We start from the raw sequence: 20135 nt of genomic DNA, 5'->3' as shown, positions 1-20135 counted from the left end.
TTATATTGGCTTAAAATTTCTGTAACTTTTTTTGGGCATTATATAATGGAAAATAAAAAGAAATTGATACAGCCTACAACCCTATCACTCAGAAAAAGGAATCACTTGCCACTGTTATTTACATATAATTTTTTTTCCCACTCATGTTTTTAAAAATCAGAAATATCAGCCAGTGCCTTGGCTCACTTGGCTAATCCTCCGCCTGTGGCGTCAGCACCCAGGGTTCTAGTCCTGGTTGGGGCACTGGATTCTATCCTGGTTGCTCCTCTTCCAGTCCAGCTCTCTGCTGTGGCCTGGGAAGGCAGTGGAGGATGGCCCAAGTGCTTGGGCCCTGTACCCGCATGGGAGACCAGGAGGAAGCACCTGGCTTCTGGCTTTGGATCAGCGCGGTGCACCGGCCGCAGTGCACTGGCCATAGCGGCCATTTGGGGGGTGAACCAACAGAAGGAAGACCTTTCTCTCTGTCTGTCTCTCTCACTGTCTAACTCTGCCTGTCAAAAAAAAAATCAGAAATATCTTGTATGTGTATTTTTTGAACTCTTTCTTAAACTTAATGCTACATGATAGTCAACTATACACATAAATATATATGTATATATAGATATGTACATTTGTATGTATATACATATATATACATTTGATTTTATGAAAGTAGGATTTTGCTAATTTAATAAGTTTAAAATAATCATTCCTTTGGTTGCCATGTACAATTAATTTTTTGTACATTTATATCTTTCATACTTTATGAAATTTTCTTTTGTATTAATTATGAAGATTTCCATCTGGCTCTCAATATTTGGAACATGCTCAATCGGACTGGCCGCAAATGGTGGAGTTAGAAATGTGCCAGGGGATTCCAACACAATCCCATCAAGATGGCATGTACCAATGCCATCGCACTAGTCCAAGTGATCAATTTCAGCTCACAATTGATAGCTCTGATAGCTCTAAGAGTCAAAGAGATCACACAAACAAGACAAGTATCTGCTAATACTAACTGATAGAATCAAAAAGGGAGAGAAAGATCCAACATGGGAAGTGGGATACACAGCAGACTCATAGGATGGCAGATGTCCTAAACAACACTCTGGCCTCAGAATCAGCCCTCAAGGCATTCAGATCTGGCTGAAGAGCCCATGAGAGTATAGCAGGCATGGAAAGCCAAGATATCATGGAAAAAAAAAAAAAGACCTAAATGAATGATCTCTGTGAGTGAGATCCCAGTGGAAAGAACGGGGCCATCAAAGAAGGAGGTACCCTTCTCCGAAGGGAGGAGAGAACTTCCACTTTGACTATGACCCTATCGGAATAAGATCAAAGTCAGCGAACTCTAAAGGCTTCCATAGCCCTGGCAACTCATGACTAGAGCCTAGGGAGATTACTGACGCCATGAACAGGAGTGTCAAATTGTTAAATCAGCAACAGGAGTCACTGTGTACTTACACCCCACGTGGGATCTGTCCCTAATGTGTCGTCTAAAGCCAAGTGATGCTATAACTAGTACTGAAACAGTATTTTTATACTTTGCATTTCTGTGTGGGCACAAACTGATGAGGTCTTTACTAATTATATACTGAAGTGATCTTCTGTATATAAAGAGAATTGGAAATGAAAAAAAAAACAACCTGGTGTTAAAATGGAAATGGCATAGAAAATTAATTAATTTGAAAAAAAATTATGTAGGATCTCTGTCTTTAATGTGCTGTACATTGCTATTTAATGCTATAATTAGTAATCCAATGGTAGTTTTTTCACTTGATGTTGCTATATGGGCAAAATGTTGAAATCTTTACCTAATATATACTAAACTGATCTTCTGTATACAAAGAGAATTGAAAATGAATCTTTACATGAATGGAAGGGGAAAGGGAGCGGGAAAGGGGAGGGTTGCGGGCGGGAGGGAAGTTATGGGAGGGGGGAAGCCATTGTAACCCATAAGCTGTACTTTGGAAATTTATATTCATTAAATAAAAGTTTAATAATAAAAAAAATAAAAAAATATTCAATAAGAAAGATGAAAAAGGGGCCAGCACTGTGGCTGAACAGATAGAGCCACCGCCTGCAGTGCTAGCATCCCATATGGGTGCCAGTTCAAGTCCCAGCTACTCCACTTCCCATCCATCCAGCTCTCTGCTATGGCCCGGGAAAAAAAAATATAACCTTTAAAGGATAGCAATCTGTCTTTTATAAGTCATTATATTTTCCACAATTTGATATTTTCCCTTAATTATGTTTAAATTCTGTCTGCTTTTTCCTTTGTGATTACTTTTTAGCTGTTGACTCAACAAATACTGAGTGTGTATTATTTCAGTCATTGAGGGACCAGGGGTAAAACAAAAACCAAGACAGAGATGGCTTTGCCTTCTCAGACCTTACAGTTTAATGAGGGAAATAACCAAGCAAAAACCATCCCATTATAAAATCCCATAAAATAAGCCACATAAGTGGGAGGGTGTAGTAGGCACTTGATCTGGACTTGCAGCATAAAGGAAGCTTCTAGAAGGAAATAACTGAGAATGAAGACACAAAACAGTATGTGCTAGGGTTCTTGTTCAGTGACTTAATGTGCAATGTCCTCTCTACACGGAACATTGTGTGTGTGTGTGTGTGTGTGTGTGAAGGAAGGCAGGCAGAAATGACCAAGGCTGGGCAGGAGACCACAGGTGGGAGGAAGTGATGACGGGCAGTGAATGTGTTTATGTACTCATTCCTTTTCATTGAGTAATCCATGTTTCCATGAGTTTAAGTTCTCATTCATGTGGTACTACTTATTTCAGAATGATCTACATAGTTTTATTGCTATGCCAATTATTGGGCCAGAACTACACTGGCTTTAAGCTTTATGAAACATTTAAACTGATCATACGTGCATACTCTCATCTCCTTTTCTTTTTTTTTTTTCTTAAAGATTTTGTTTCTTTATTTGAGAGGTAGAGTTACAGACAGTGAGAGAAAGCGACAGAGAGAAAGGTCTTCCATCCGTTGGTTCACTCCCCAAATGGCCGCAATGGCCAGAGCTGCGCCGATCCGAAGTCAGGAGCCAAGAGCTTCTTCCGGAACTCCCATGCGTGTGCAGGGGTCCAAGGACTTGGGCCATCTTCTACTGCTTTCCCAGGCCATAACAGAGAGCTGGATTGGAAGAGGAGCAGCCGGGACTAGAACTGGCACCCATATGGGATGCCGGCACTGCAGGCAGAGGATTAACCTACTGTGCCATGGTGCTGGCTGCCTCTTTTTATTTTCAAACTGAATTCTTCTACTCTTGCCTATGTGCTTTCTAGGTGCATAAGGTGAATTATAAAATTATTTTTGAAAGTTAAAGAATTTTTGTATGTGTATCATATATGCATATGTGTTTGCATATATGTATGTACATACACAAAATTGCCCTTTATAATTTGGCAATGAGTTAAATCTATGGATTAGTGTGCGAGAACTGATATTTTAACACTGAGTTAGCCCCTTAGGAAACATTGAAAATCTCCACATGCATTTAAATATTCTTTTATTTCTCTTTTTAAATCTTTATAGTTTTATTCATACAGGTTGTACATATTTCTGATCAGTCTTAATGAGACATTGTTATGTATTAGGATATTCTTTTATATTTTGTAATTTTAGTTTTTCATTATAAATGAATCTTTTTTCCATATCTGGACCTTCAGACAAATATTAACGTAGGTATATTTACTTTCTAGCTGTATATGTAAACTGATTATAATTAATTATGAGTTTTTAAGTTATCTATAATAGTTTGTAATCAGTATCTATAAATACTGATACCTTTTCTCCTAATAATTGCATCAATTTTTTTAGTAAACATTCTTAGCCATTGGTTTGATAAAGCTATGAAACGAAATTTTACTCAACTATATTTGCAGAAATGCTGCTACACACAGGCATTTCTTTTTATTTGATATTTTACTGCATTGAGCACAACTTGTAATATTGTTAAAAAATAACAATGATAATATTAGGCACCCTGCCTTTATAATAATCACAATTACAAAAGAATGCCACTTGTGCAACATTTCTAAAGTATGTACTGTGGAAGCTAATAAAATAAACTTGGAAAATTGTACAAATGAAATGTTTTCTCCTATGGATTCATAATTCTTATTAATACATTCAAAGTCTGAGGTCTGCAATAAAGAACCTAGTTTAAGTTTAACCAAGCACTGCTAAAATATATTTGATGACAGGAAGCATTCTCTCACTTAGAAATTTGCATCACTTATGACAATCAAAATCATATTAATTTGATTTTGCTTCTTCCTGGTTTTTGAAAAGCATTTTTCATACTTCTTTAACTTTTCTTTTTTATCTATATTTGTTATATGGACTATAGTTTAGCTTTGCTTTTACTTTTCTCTAATAATATAGAAAATAGTCATCTTTTTATTTCTACAAGTGGTTACACTTGAGGCTTCTAAAATATTTTTACCAATAGCTTATACTAAGCAAAGTCAAAGATATAGCCATCTACCTTTCTAATCCATTTCAGAATTAAATGTCATCTTTGAAGAACCCCATCAAAGGTAAGAAATTTAATCCATTTTTTTCATTCCAACCTTTGTCTCAGTATTTGTAAAAACCAATTTTACATTTTATTTGATTACTATCAGTAAATATTTTATATGACATGATTCTCTTGTAAAATATTTGATCTATTCAACAATATCATCACTATACAATACATTCTTGGGCAGCTCAGTAGTTACCTGCTGTTGTCCTCTATGCCATACACTTCTCATTTTTTACTACTCAGCTTTCACTTTTATCTTGGTCAGCTAAAGGATAGCTTCAAGATTATCCCAAGGCCGGCGCCGTGGCTCAACAGGTTAATCCTCTACCTTGCGGTGCCGGCACACCGGATTCTGTCCCGGTTGCCCCTCTTCCAGCCAGCTCTCTGCTATGGCCCAGGAGTGCAGTGGAGGATGGCCCAAGTTCTTGGGCCCTGCACCAACATGGGAGACCAGGAGAAGCACCTGGCTCCTGCCATCGGATCAGCGCAGTGCGCCGGCCACAGCACGCCAGCCACGGTGGCCATTGGAGGGTGAACCAACGGCAAAGGAAGACCTTTCTCGCTGTCCCTCTCTCACTGTCCATCTGCCTGTAAAAAAAAAAAAAAAAAAAGATTATCCCAAGTAGATCAAGGAGGTCATATACTTTTTTTTTTAATCCTTGATTAGCTTAGAATAAATTTCTATTGACTTTGAACATAATGAATGATTTGTCTGGATATGAAATCCTTGTCTCCCATCTTTCTTGTCCCCTTGCATTGAGTCATGTAGTGGAAAAATCTGAGATCCTCCATAGTTCTATTTTTTAGAACCTGCTTATCTTCCAGAATGTTTATATTTGTCTTTATAATTCAAATATGTTGTCATGATTTATCTAGGTGTGAGCTCATTTTACTGATTTTGCACAGTACTTGCTGAAATGTTCTATTTGCAGCCTCAGCTCTTTCATTACCATGATCACTGGAAATGTTTTCTGTTGTGACTTATCTTAAATTATTTAAAATATTTTCCACTAGATTTCTTTGTTCTCTTTTTAAAAATTTGTTATTTTAACTGGCAAATCTTTTTGTAGAGGTGTATTTTAAATCTAATGAAGCAGAGAGACCAAACTTGTACAATCTGATTAGCTTTGTCAAACACATGTGTCTGTATAATCTGCACCCCTATCAAGATACAGAAAATTTCCATCAGTCCAGAAAAGTCTTTCACACTCCTTCTCAGGCACACCACCACTAAAAGCAACTACTGATTGGATTTGTTATTCTGAATATTATATAAAAAGAATAATACAATATTATGTATAAAAATTCTTAGACATCATTTCACTTCTTTCTCCTGTATATTGAGAACTATCCGTACAATTGTTTGTACCAGGTGTGTACGTTATTATAGGAATATACTATAATTCAGGTTTTTTTGCAGTGTTCTACTTTCAGTTTATTTTGTACTCATAAGATTAACCCTGCCCTACGTAAAGAGTTCAACAAACAGTATGAAGAAAAAAAAAATGTTTCTCAACAGTAGAGACAAGGGTTGTCCACAATCATCGACTATCAATATGTCAATTTCATTCATATTGTTACATAATTCATTTCTTGATTGTCCTGTTTGTGATACCTGGGATATTTCCAGTTTGGGGCTATTATGGGCTGCTATTAACATTTTTGTAAAATTAATGGTGGATTTTTTTAAAATTTACATTAAATAATTACCTAATAGTAGAATTTTGGAGACAAAGGGTAGGTATATGCTCAATTGTATAAAAGCTGCCAACAGTTCACTGAGTTGTGCCCTTTTACACTGTTACCAATAATTTATGAGGGTTTCAGTTACTCTGTATCCTTGGTAAAATTTGGTGTTTTCACTGTTTCCTTTTAGCTATCCTAGAGGGTATCCAGTGCTAGCTCATTGGGATCATGGCCCTCTTTTTCATGAGCGCAAATTAGCCCTAATTTGATTCTTTTCACTATTTTATGTATCTGCCATCTTTTATTCCATTGATTCCTTTTTGAGAGTATTATGTAGGGCATCTATATTTTGGGGAGTGCCTGATTCCATTTCCTATAGTGTCAGTTCTGCCAGTTACTACCTTCAATAAGCATATTAGAACTATTATTCCATTTTTTTGCTACCCTGCATTCCCTCTTTATTCCAGCTAGCACATTTTTCCTCTTATCCATTTATTTCATAATGGCTATCTGTCCTTTTTTACAGCATTTTCTATACCAGTTGAATAGGAGAAACAGTTTTCAAAATTGTCTTGAGATGATGTTTCATTTCCCTTGTTATGCACTCTTTCCATTGTCTGTGCTATTTATTTTTTCATGCTTACTCACCCAGGAATGAAAACCAATCCACTTAGACCCAATGTTTGTGAACATTTCGCATGTGCAATGTGTTCTTGAACCTGCTCAATATGTACTAACCTGTAAGTTTTCCAGTCTACAGCTGGAGGGCAGAATGACATGTCCTAGTTCAGTATCAGCTTCTCACAGGAATGCTAGTGATGTTGCTTTCTTCTCTGATATACAATCCTCTCTTCCTATTCTTTTGCACAAAAAATAGAGAACACAGAGATTCATCCTCTTTGGATTTCCCTTATTTTAGGACACGTCCTTTCCACCTGTCACTAGCCCCACAGTTTTACTTGCTGGAATGTCTTATAGGATTCAAAGTGCCATTGCCCAAACTTTTAAGATCCAACTTCATTGTTTTTTGATATATAAGATTTGTATATGGATACAGAATGGACTCTCTGCTAGGATGAAGGTGTTTCTATCCATTTGAGGGATGGCTGAGCAGTTTTCAGAAAAGAAATGAGCTAGCTTTTTGCTTCCTGTGAAGAAGCCAATAGTTTGATTTTGTTTCCAGTAGCAAATGATATGTTGGTTAATAATTATAATTCTCAATTCAGTGCCATGGATACTGTTAGCCATGATACATCTTCAGAGTTCTGGCTATTAACTTGGTTTAAATCCTGATCTTGGCTTTTATTATTGCCTGACATTTTCCTTCTCTTACTTCACTTGTATGAACAACTAATATATTTTTCTGTTTTAGAAATATAAAGAAACACATAATGAACTCTAGCAGTCTAGCATTTTGAAGTACTGTCTCACTAAGGAAACTCACAGATAACAAATTGTCCTGGAAAGAAGGGTGGTGGGAAGATAATTCATCATACTTTTTTTTTAACTTTTATTTAATGAATATAAATTTCCAGTGTACAGCTTATGGATTACAATGGCTTCCCCCTCCCATAACTTCCCTCCCACCCACAACCCTCCCCTCTCCCACTCCCTCTCCCCTTCCATTTGCATCAAGATTCATTTTCAATTCTCTTTATATACAGAAGATCAATTTAGTATAAAGATTTCAACAGTTTGCACCCACATAGAAACACAAAGTGAAACATACTGTTTGAGTACTAGTTATAGCATTAAATCACAATGTACAGCACATTAAGGACAGAGATCCCACATGAGGAGCAAGTGCACAGTGGCTCCTGTTGTTGACCCAACAAATTGACACTCTAGTTTATGGCGCCAGTAACCATCCTAGGCTGTCGTCATGAGTTGCCAAGGCTATGGAAGCCTTCCAAGTTTGCCGACTCTGATCATATTTAGACAAGGTCATAAAAGACAGAGTGAGGATAGTAACCAATGATCCTAAGAGTGGCATTTACCAGGTTTGAACAATTATACAGCATTAAGTGGGGAAGAGGACCATCAGTACACACAGGTTGGGAGTAGAGCCATTGGTGGTAGAGTAGAGGTTATAATTACAAAGGAATGAGGCCCAAGTGTGCTAGACAGGGTCTAGAACAAAGGACAGAGTCATTCTTAGAGGAGCTAAGAAAGGTGCTAAGATACAAGTAATTTTTCTGATTGAGAGGCAAATAGAACCTGATAGAAGGGGCTTGATAATAATCTGGTGGGCTTTAGGCCTTGTAAATTCAGAGGCCCAGGCCTATCTATCTCTTCACATGGGGTATATCCTAAGGGAGGTGTGAACCTCCTAGGGGAAGGCACTCTGTTGACTTTCATTATTTGGCTGGCCTGGGAGGAGAGCTGGCCAGGTAAAGTCAGGGGGCATCTCTAACAAGAAATTTACAGTTCTGCCTGCAATGTTGCTGACCCTACTTGACCATCCCCTCAGCTGCAGTGGTCACTTTGGAAGTTGGGCTGAGTGAAGGGCTTTTCAGCTTAGAGCCAATAAGATCTGTGGCTCTGACCTGGGCATCCTTCGACTCCAGGGCAGGTCCATTTCCAGTGATCCAACTCTTGGCAGAGCTGCCAGGGCTCTTCACAAGCTGACTTCTGCTGAAGCCCAGGCTTACCACATTGAAAGCCACTGCAGTGGACTGGCCTGTTGGGTCTCTTTGAGGCAGATCACTGTACAGATCAGCCATTAATAGTCCTGCCACCCATTGCTTCTGATGCCGAGCTTTCTTTTCCTCCTGGTTTGTGTTAAAGCAGACCAGAGGATGCAAGTCAAGGGAGTGCCCGTGTCCCATCTCTAATCTTCGGTGGCCTGAACTACAAGTCTATAGTCACAGGCATGTTCTGTAGAAGTTTTTCTAAGGTAGACAATACCCATGAGGAAAATTATATTCTCACTTTAAAACTTTCTTTCCCTTTGGTCTGAAAGGGAGGTTTTTTCTACTTACTGTATACTTCGCTGATGGCGAAGTGAATCTAGCTATGAGATTATTATTTAAGTTCTTATTTTGACTATGCTATTACAGAAAAATGTTAGCCATCTCTTTTATAAGGTCTAAAGATTAAATTGTGCGTCCTACAGATTCCTTCATAATAGAATTAGTTTCCTACCTTGAAGAGAATAGAGAAATGAAAGAACAAGTTGGGCTTAGAATAGAGAAATGAGGGAGCAAGTCCTAGATCGCTTGCTGACATACTTTTATTACTTTCTTCAAAGAGTGTTTAGGTCTATGTCTCCAAAGATGTGGCATGATATTCTCTGAGTAACACTTGAATTGAAGTCAACTAAACTTTACTGAGGCTATATGATGTGTCAGACACTTTAGTAGGAAGTAGAAATAAAGAACTGTGTAAGACAAGGCCTTTTGCCTTGGGTAATTGAAGATCTTCCTTCTGTCTCTTGCATCATCAGATGGGGACTGCTGATCCAGTCTTTGGAATTGGTGAACAATCTCCTACATTGCCTAAACAATCTTTTGACTCTCACTCATATATATTTTAATTTCTATCTCAGAATTATGCTTATCAGGAAAGTTTTGACCCTGAAATTTGATTGAATTGTGCCATGAGGGTAATAAGATTGGTGAGAGGGAGAGTCTTTGAAGAACAGTACTAAATGGAGTAGGCACAGAAGCTGAGCCTTGGATCATCCTGTAAGTACCTTCTTCTGCTTATGAGAAATCTCAGAGCTTACCTCCTCAGGAAAGAGGCTACCTTCATACTAAGAGTCAAATTGTACTTAATCTCATCTTCCCAACTGAGTATGTAATATATACTGTCAGCCCAGGAAACTTTCCAACCAAGGAGTAAGATTACAAAGTTAATTTTTGATCCCTTTTGAAAGAAAAGTGTCAAATAATTAGTCTTAAAATACACATTCCTGTGGCGGGCTTTTGGCCTAGTGGTTAACAGAGCTGTGTCCCATATTTGAGTGCCTGAGTTCAATACCCACCTCTGACTCCTGACCCCAACTTTCTGCTAATGCAAAAACTGGGCGACACCAGTGACGTTTGAAGGAGTTAGATTCCTGCCACCCACTTGGATTGTGTTCCTGGCTCCTGGATTTGGCCTTGGCATAGCTCCAGCTATCTCAGGCATCTGCCTCTCAAATAAATTTTAAAAATAAGATATATCTTTCCTAAAGTTCCAGAAAAACATGCCATCCAGCAACATTTTTGTTTTGTTTTGTTTTGTTTTGTTTTTTGACAGAGTGGACGGTGAGAGAGAGAGACAGAGAGAAATGTTGCCATCCAGCAACATTTCTAAGAAATGCACATATCCCTCCCTGTGGTGGTCTTCCTTATCACCACCACAAAAATTAGAGCTGTGTTGTTGTCTTTGTTAACTATCATGACCCTCAAAAAAGAAATCAATCTGGCTTTCTCAATCTTGGCTTGCAACATCAAGGATATCAAACAAAGATAAAGGTTCAAGGAGGGTAAGCTCAACTACCTGCCCAAAATATTGAGTAAAGCAATGTTGAGCTTGGGTAAAGGCTTAAAATTTTTTCCACTAGACACAAAGAACTCTTTGTGAATAAGAGTAAGTTAGGGGACCAGCATTGTGGCATAGTGGTTAAAGCCACTGCCTGCAGTTCCAGCATCCCATATGGGCACTGGTTCAAGTCCCAGCTGCTCAAATTCCAATCCAGCTCTCTGCTGTAGTCTTGGAAATCAGTGGAAGATGGCCTAAGTCCTTAGGCCCCTGCACCCATGTGGAAGACGCAGAAGAAGCTCCTGGCTCCTGACTTCAGATCGGTCTGGCTCTGGCCGCTGCTGCCATCTGGGGAGTGAAACAGTGGATGGAAGACCTCTCTTGCACTCTCTGCCTCTGCTTCTCTGTAGCTCTGCCTTTCAAATAAATAAATCTTAACAAAAGAAGAGTAAGCTAGTCATACTAATATTTTGCATGGTTCATATGAATTTCTGCTCTCTTTTATAGACGTTTGACAAGTCAGTCACTAGCAAAGCTATATTAGATTGGTATAGATCACCATCAGATGCATAGTATCAAGCTCAGTCACTGTGCTTTCATGTAATAGGTTTCTACTCCCCTCCTTCAGACCCCATATGGACAAAATGACTTTGTGGACCAAAGTTCTGACATAACTGGATGATGTCAACTTCTCTGAGATTGCAGATACAGTGTAATGTTTCCAGACTTATCTTTCTCTGACCATGGTAGGGAACCCAAGAAATCTTGATTCCTTTTTTTTCCCCATTACTGGACCTTGCTAATTACACACTCAACAACATGTCCTGCTGAGCAAAATATCATCTGTGGCCACTATCACCTCTGACATAACCAGATATGGGGTGGTACCTAGAGGGTATGTTCATGTCATATTTTACTAAGTTCTATGGATCAAGGACCCATTCAGATCCGTACTCCCTATAGAAAAGGATAGCTCAGTCTTTCAGAAAGGATTATTCTCAAGCAAGGGAGTATTAAGGCAATGTGTCAACAAGGTGGCCCAGTAACTGATGTTCCTTCTAGAGCCAAATGAAATTACTTGCTCAGTCCCACTCCTCTCACAGTGCCGTTTGGGAACAGGATCTACCCAGGATTTGGCTGACCATAAGAAGTATCACGGATCTATAACATGTTTAAGAACAGGCCCAGGACTGGTATGCAGCATGCTCTATTTTGTTGTCAGAGGACAGATGCTCCACTAACAAAGGAGTTTGTATGAAAATTTCAGGGATGCGTAAAATAACTGCCACTTGAATGATTTTCTAGGCTTTCAGAAGAGTATAGGGATATCCTAAGACTATATTGCATCTGTGTCTTTAGTGATCCCCTCACTGAGACCACAAGTTTCAGCATTACTTTACTTTCAAGCAGAGGCCTTCAGTTATTTTTAAAAAGTAGAGAGAAGGCCGGCGCCATGGCTCACTTGGCTAATCCTCCACCTGCAGTGCCGACACCCCGGGTTCTAGTCCCTGTTGGGGTGCTGAGTACTAATCCTGGTTGCTCCTCTTCCAGTCCAGCTCTCTGCTGTGGCCCGGGAGGGCAGCGGAGGATGGCCCAAGTGCTTGAGTCCCTGCACCCACATGGGAAACCAGGAGGAAGTACCCAGCTCCTGGCTTCGGATCGACACAGTGCCGGCTGTAGCGGCCATTAGGGGAGTGAACCAATGGAAGGGAGACCTTTCTCTCTGTCTCTCTCTCACTGTCTATAACTCTCTCTCTGTCTCTCTCAGTGTCTAACTCTGCCTGGCAAAAAATTCTAAAAAAAGTAGAAAGGAGGCATATTATTGTGATCACCTTTCTTTTTTAACATATATTTATTTATTTGAACAAGTAACAGAGAAGGAGAGACGGAGAGGAAGAGAGAGACATCTTCTATCTCTTGGTTCACTCCCTAAATGCCCGTAACAGCCAGGGGTAGGCCAGACTGAAGCCAGGAGGCAAGAATTCCATCCAGGTCTCCAATGTGTGTGTGTCAGAAATGCAAGCACTTGGGCTGCCTCTCGGATACTTGAGCAAGAAGCTGGATTGGAAGCACAGGTTAGCTGGGAGTTGAATCAGCACTCCAATATAAAAGTCAGGCATCCCAAGCAGTGGCTTAAACTACTATGCCACAATGTCCACTCCTTATGATCACCATTCTTTACTAAATATAGTCATTTAATTTTTCAATCATTTCCAAACTGCTTTACCCACTCAGGATAATCTGGGCACTATACTAGAAACCAATATGAAAAGGTGACCATTCTGTACCCTCAATAAGTACACAGTCTAGTGCAGATGAACATATGCAGTCATGGTTATGAGGGACATCAGTTATCAAAGAAGAAGGAAGAGAATAAGGAGAGAATTATGTGAGAGAAAATAGCAAACACAAGCTCACAGTAATTTTCTTACCCCTGGCATTACAGGCAATTGCAAGTAGTCTGCTGGAAAGGGAACACAGAGAAGGAGAAATGACAGCAACTGTGGCCAGAAAAGTAGGTGGGAAAAGACTATGAGCAATCTTGAATACTGTGCTAAGTGGTTTCATCTGTGATTAGGGGACATTGTAGAGAACTGGAACGCAGGTCTTTTGGTACAAAGGCCAGGGTTTTCTTTGTTGTATTTGCACTTGTTGTTCCAAATGCTAGTGACAGCCACACTGAATTTGACCAAAGATCTCTCAGTGAAAACAGGTACTTTAGAGAGGCAATCAGTGAATTCTATTATTATCATCTCCATCTTGCAGATGTGGAGACAGAAACAGAAGTAAGTCACTTGTCTGAGGTCACACAATCAGGTAGGTAATCCCAGGCAATCTGGCTTCAGAGTCTCTGGTCCTCTGCCCAACACTTTACCATCTCTTGATCCCTCTTGGTCTTTATGCATTTATGTGTGTTCCAGTGATACTACTACTGGTGAAGAAAGGCGGCCTTCCAGAATAGATTTGATAAGTGGCAAAATTGGAAACTTAAAATATTAATAGCTATGATAACACAAGTCTTGAGTCAAACAAACTCCAGTCATTTTCCCCCAGACACCTTTTTCTTCACCCATTCATGGCTATTTGATACCAGACATCGAGAAGTAAGCATCCGAACCCTTTTAAGAGCAAAAAAGCGTAAGAAAGATCTGCAAAGTTAATGGATTTTGAGTCAGACTTCTGAACCACTACAGTTGTCTTATCTATCCAAAACATTGAAAGTTCAAGATAAGAGAGGATTATTTGCCTGATAAATATTGACTGGTTGGTTGTGTTTAAATCTTCATGGAGAAAATGGAAAAGACATTGGAAATTAGAGTGAAGTCTAATCAAGACAGGCAGGTACTGTGAGAGTTTCTTTCCACGCATTAATATTAACAGCATGCAAACAGATTGCAAAGCTGTCTTCTTACTTTATACTTACCAAAGGGGCAAGATACTGTTTTCCTTGGAGGCACAAATGTTAAATATACTCAAATGGGGCTGGCACTGTGGCACAGAAGGTTAAAGCCCTGGCCTGAAGCGCCGACATCCCATATGGGTGCTGGTTCTAGTCCCAGCTGCTCCTCTTCCGATCCAGCTCTCTTCTATGGCTTGGGAAAGCAGTATAAGATGGCCCCAGCCCTTGGGCCCCTGCACCTACTGGGCAACCTGGAAGAAGCTCCTGGTTCCTGGCTTCAGATTGGCACAGCTCTGGTCATTGCAGCCATCTGGCAAGTGAACCAGTGGATGGAAGACCTCGCTCTCTGTCTCTATCTCTCTGTAACGCTGTCTTTCAAATAAATAAAATAAATCTTTAAAAACATATACTCAAGCCAGCGCCACTGCTCAATAGGCTAATCCTCTGCCTACGGCACCGGCACCCTGGGTTCTAGTCCCAGTCGGGGTGCTGGATTCTGTCCTGGTTGCTCCTCTTCCAGTCCAGCTCTTTGCTGTGGCCTGGGAGTTCAATGGAGGATGGCCCAGGTCCTTGGTCCCTGCACCCACATGGGAGACCAGGAGAGGCACCTGGCTCCTGGCTTCGGATCGGCACGGTGCGCTGGCTGCAGTGGCCATTGGGGGGTGAACCAATGGAAAAGGAAGACCTTTCTCTCTGTCTCTCTCTCTCACTGTCCACTCTGCCTGTCAAAAAAAATTTTTTTTTAAATACTCAAATATTCTGGCTTCACAAACCAGTGTGTTTTGAATATCCAGAACCTCAAATCTCTTGCTTAAAATCATTATTTGTTGGAAGTTCAACATCAAAGATTTCCCCTATGGGAAGAGGTGTGACTCAAAAGGCTATAACCAGCACAACAGGAAACATTGCAGCAACAGGTATCTAATAATATAATGAAAAGCTTTAAATCAGTGAGTACTATGAAAGTGTATCTACTCTACAAGGTGCTAATATCTCTTTCCCCCAGAATGTTTGAGTACAGATGGAAACACTGGTAGGAAGTGATTCCAAAGATGGAAAAAAACAAACAAACAACAACAACAACAACAAAAAACATGATATTTAAGGCTGGATCAAGATGAACTCTGAAAATTCCACCTCCTCTAAAGTATTATGAAATAATTAAAAAGATTGGCCTGCACAAAGATCTTAGTACTCCATCATCTTACTTATTGATACTATGTGGAAAAGGATATTCAGTCTATATATAGTTAGGAAACTTTTTCATCTTCATGTTTGTTTTTATGCCTTTGAAATTTTAATATATATTGCATATGTGAGGGAGGAAGTAGTGTAAATACGTTTAATAACATTTCACTAATCCTTCTACTGTGTTTACACAGTAGAACCCAGAAAAGCATTTCTATAAATATACTGTAGAGCAAAATACTAGGGCCCCAATGTCTTCCCACATACTTTATCTCTGATATTTTTTGGTAATGAATCCCTCATTTTATACATGAACATTTTGTTTCATTTTAATTACAATGAAAACACCATAAGGAGGACTATGGTTCATACAAATAATTTTTTCTTTTTTCTTTTAAGATTTATTTATTTACTTATTTTAAAGGCAGAGTTACTGAGAGGCAGAGAGAGAGAGTCTTCTATCCACTGGTTCACTCCCCCAAATGGCTGCAATGGCTGGGGCTGAGTGGATTTGAAGCCTGGAGCCAGGAACTTCTTCTGGGTCTCCCACATGGCTGCTGGGGCCCAGGGATTTGGACCATCTTTTACTCTTCCCAGGCCACAGCAAAGAGCTGGATCAGAAGTGGAACAACCAGGTCTCAAATCGACACCCATATGGGATGCCAGCACTGTAGGCTGCCTGCAATACCATAGCACCAGGCCCTCTATTAACTTTCTATAGATAGACTTCTTGTTTTTTTTAAGATTTTTGGTTATTTATTTGAGAAGTAGAGTTACAGTTAGAGAAGGGGAGAAACAGAGAAAAAGCTCTTCCATCTGCTGGTTCACTCCCCAAATGACCACAACATCCAGAGCTGGGCTGGTCAAAAGCCAGGAGGCCAGAGTTTTTATGGGTCTCACATATGAATACAGGGGCCCAAGCACTTGGACCATCTTCTACAGCTTTCCCAGGCCATTAGCAGGGAGCTGGATAGGAAGAAGAGCAGCCAGGACAGGGACTGGCAACCATATGGGATGCCAGTGTTGCAGGTGGAACCTCAGCTTACTGTGCCACAGTGCCGGCCCCCACTTCTTTTTTTCACCCCAAAATCCACTTGTTTGGGTTCAAGATCCCCCTTCCTGTACGTAGTTCACATTTGAAAAGCATGTGTTACAATGCATAGTCAAACTAGAACTTTCCCAATATCCTAGGCCAGAGTAAAATGGAACTACACCATTTACATCTGATGAATCCACTACAAGTTGGACTGTGCCAGAAGCAGTGCAAGCTTCAGACAATGTGAGACTACTAGTAGTAATATGATGGGAGAAATAAAAGTGCCTAGATGATAAGACATTCCATCACTCCATAAACTAGCTCTCTCATCTGGGTCAAATGGTAATTTCTCAGGAGCATTTGCAAAACTAGATCAAATTCTTGTTGCCTAGTGAGAATGTATCAAGCAGTGATAATTGCTGAGTTGAAAGAATTGGTTCATTTTGCTACTGCAATGCAGAGAGGCAGTGATAATGGTTTGGTTATACCTTGTTAGAAAACCTACAAGAAGATTCCAAGACCTTACTGGGCAATGAGTTCAATTTAGAAGTCAACTTCTTTCTGCTTTGGCTTTCCTTGTATAAGCCATCTCATTCAGTGATCAACTACATATTTTTAAGGCTCATGCTTTTTTTTTTCTTTTTTGCAAGAAATTCCCAAGTAAAGGATTTTCCTAAGAACCAAGTAATTTCCTAGGTTTGCTCTTGAAGCACTTTGGTGGACACTACATAAAGTAAACCCAGTCACCATGACCTATCTGTGTTCCAAGCCAGCATAGACTTTATCTTTTTCCATAAACATTCGTATGTAGCACTCATCAGTCATTCTTCAAGCTATGCATTCAAGCAAGCACAGATCAGTGCCAGCTGTCCCACTCCCCTTCTCTTCTGCTGCCAAAACTCTCCAAACAGCAGCCTGAGCCAAAGTCCAGCTAATTAGCACTTCTTTCTTTCACCTTACTCCCTTGCTGCAAAACAATGCTTAGCATGCTTATACCACTCTCATTGTGGATTCTCAGACAGTGCTTGAGTTTACACATCTTTTGTAGCTTCCCTGAATTAGAAAAGATGGATACACATTTTCAGCCACTCTTAAGAAATAGAAGGTTCTTCAACAATGAACTTCATTATTAAAGCATGGGAGGATTAGAAAAGTTTCAGTGGTGGATTTCTGCTCAACTCTATGCACTGCCTTTCCTTTGCAGAGAACGTCCAGGGATGTCTTTAGTTCCATTCTCACAGCAGCTCTGGGAGATCATTATTATTAGCATCATCATAGAAGAAGAGACCATGAAAAACAGCACAGAAATGTGCACATGGCCACATGGACAACAAACAGCCAGACCAGGACCTGGACTTTTATGTCCTGATAGATACTGGATCCAGGACTCTTGCTTTAACTCTATCACTGCATTCCCAGTCCATGAAAGGAATCAAAGTCTGGAATGCAATTCAAATTGAAAGAACAATAATAATAGTAAAGTTAACAATGTTTGGTATTTGCTATGTAGATACTACACAATGGCTTTATATGTATTATTGCTCTGACTTATCATTTGAATGTTATCTTTATTGTCCATATTTAATGAAGGAACTAGGGTTCAGAGAGCTTAAGTGACTTGCCCGAAGTTATAAAACTTGATAGAGACAGAGTTCATCCCCAGGTTTTTGTATGTCAAGTCATAGAATTTTCTAGTGTCATGCAGTTAAAAATTGGGAAGAAAAATAGGGCCTTATGAATAGAGTCCTGCGCAAGAAAATTTAGAGTCCAAAGATAGAATAGTACTTCAAAGTGCTTCAAAGTAGTGCTTGCAAAGGATTGATCTGAATTTGAATTCTAATCCTGCCTCTATTGATCTATGTAATCCAGAGAAGATCTGTTGGCCCTTTGGACTTTTGGCTTCTTATAAACTGAGTTTGGGACTACTTGGCCTGATATCTCACAGAAGAGTATCCAATCAGCTCAGACATGTCCAGAGTCTTTTTAAAGTTAGACAGCACCAGACAAAGGCAAGATGCCCTTTCTGTAAGAATTATGCTATATCTCTAGTGTCCTGACACAGCACATCAATGCCCACAAGCTCTGGGCTCTTTCCTGAGACCTATACTCTCTGCTGTTTGGCCAACGTGGTTAAGAAAATATTTGTCCATGGAGAATATGTCCATAAGGGTCTATTTATTTCTTGTAGTATAAAAAGGCATTAAGTGAAATTAGATGTGAGAATATTTTCCATGAGTATACTTCTGAGAGCCTTCTCACTGGCTGCTGAGCCAAGCAATTGTCTGTCAACAACCCGAGTAGATAGAATCTCTGCACTAAAGGTTTTTATATTCCGAGAATGATGAGAAATCTTCTCTTTCCTTAGAGCCAAGGGGCTCAGAGGGCAGGTTCTAAGGCAGCTTGTAGCCAAGTTAGGACTGATTTTCTTGATTGTCCAAAATTCATGTCTACCATGCGTCTCCTTGGTACGTGGTGTATGGAATAGATGTGTTCATTTTGTTATTTGTAAACACCGTAATAGCCCTGTGAAGTACTTTTATTCTCATTTTACAAATGAAAAAAATGAGTCTATGGGAGAAATACCTAGGATCTCATAGCCAGCAAGTTTCCCACTAGTTTCCCTGTCACTTCCTCCATTCCATGTCATCTGAACAACAGGCAGTTTCAAAGTGTGCAACTTGTCCCGTGCTACCTCTCCTTGCTTGGAGCTTGGAGGATGATGCTGGCTGGAAGTAAATATTACATTTTCTACAGCACACAACCATACTTTGATTGGGCCGGACTGTGACCCTTAAATGAATTTTTTTTTTTGACAGTACATGAGGGCATTTGTTTCTGTCATAGTCATTCAATACTGAATGTCTAATTAGTTCTGATGATAGTTATAATATTTTTTTAAATTTTTGAAGGCTTGCAGGAATCTTGGGATAAGGAAGCAGCAAAACGCCATGGGAATTGAAATATATAAAACATGAACTTTCATTCTCCTTTACATGTGTACAATAACTTTATTGAGAATATCAAGATAGCTTGTGGGATTATTATATTACTTATATAATATCCAGATTTTACTTACAGAACTGACAAGGGTAAAATATAAACAGGAAGAATAGGGCCAGCACTGTGGCACAGTGGATAAAGTATCCGCCTGCAGTACAGGTGTCCCATGTGGGCACCAGTTAGAGTCCCAGCTGCTCCACCTCCAGTCCAGCTCCCTGCTAATGTGCCCGGGAAAGCATCAGAAGATGGTCCAAATTCCTGGACCCCTATACCACTTGGGAGACCCAGATGAAGCTCCTGGCTCCTGGTTTTAGCCTAGCCTAGCCCCAGCTGTTAGGGCCACTTGGGGAGTGAACTGGCAGATGGAGGGTCTCTCTATCTCTCTCTATCTCTATCTCTATCTATCATCTATCTGTCTATCTCTATCTATCTCTATCTTTGCTTTCAAGTAAATAAAATAAGTCATTTTTAAAAAATAAAGGGGAAGACTATATTTTCAGACGGCATGGTTTATTTTTTTTTTAATTTCTGAAAGTGTTTCTAAAAACTTTTTAAAATCTCCCCTTAAATCTCATCCCATTAAGGCAAATTCATAGTTATAAAAATGGCACATGGCAAACCTTTCTGTCACACTCACAGGAGACAGAGAATTATTATTGTTATCCCTAGAATTCTAGCACCAAAAAGAAGATCCCAGCTGTTCCTTTCGGAAAGCGGCTTTTGTTTTTCAGCCAGATGTGCCATCTGTCTCACATCAGCACCACTTTCATATCCCATGTATCTTTAACTGAAAATTCCACAAAGTGACACAGCCTGGCTCTGGGGAGAAAAGA

General features: G+C 39.7%; 1 protein-coding gene across 2 annotated transcripts in view; it reads left to right on the top strand.

Moving 5' to 3' along the window:
• PRLR (prolactin receptor) overlaps positions 1 to 20135 on the top strand; it is a 201165-nt gene that overhangs the window by 23492 nt on the left and 157538 nt on the right. Inside the window, exon 2 of one of the 2 annotated variants that reach the window (XM_062211718.1) lies at positions 4505 to 4538. The exons of the other annotated variant lie outside the window; for it this stretch is intronic. The gene's annotated coding sequence lies outside the window, so the exon portion shown is untranslated. The remainder of the gene's footprint in view (positions 1 to 4504; positions 4539 to 20135) is intronic. 2 annotated transcript variants of the gene reach the window in all.

Source organism: Lepus europaeus, chromosome 15 (genome assembly GCF_033115175.1).
Source record: "Lepus europaeus isolate LE1 chromosome 15, mLepTim1.pri, whole genome shotgun sequence".
In the NCBI taxonomy this organism is placed as follows: Eukaryota; Metazoa; Chordata; class Mammalia; order Lagomorpha; family Leporidae; genus Lepus; species Lepus europaeus.
The sequence above is the reverse complement of the archived record's forward strand: the minus strand, read 5'-3'. Positions and strand labels throughout refer to the sequence as shown.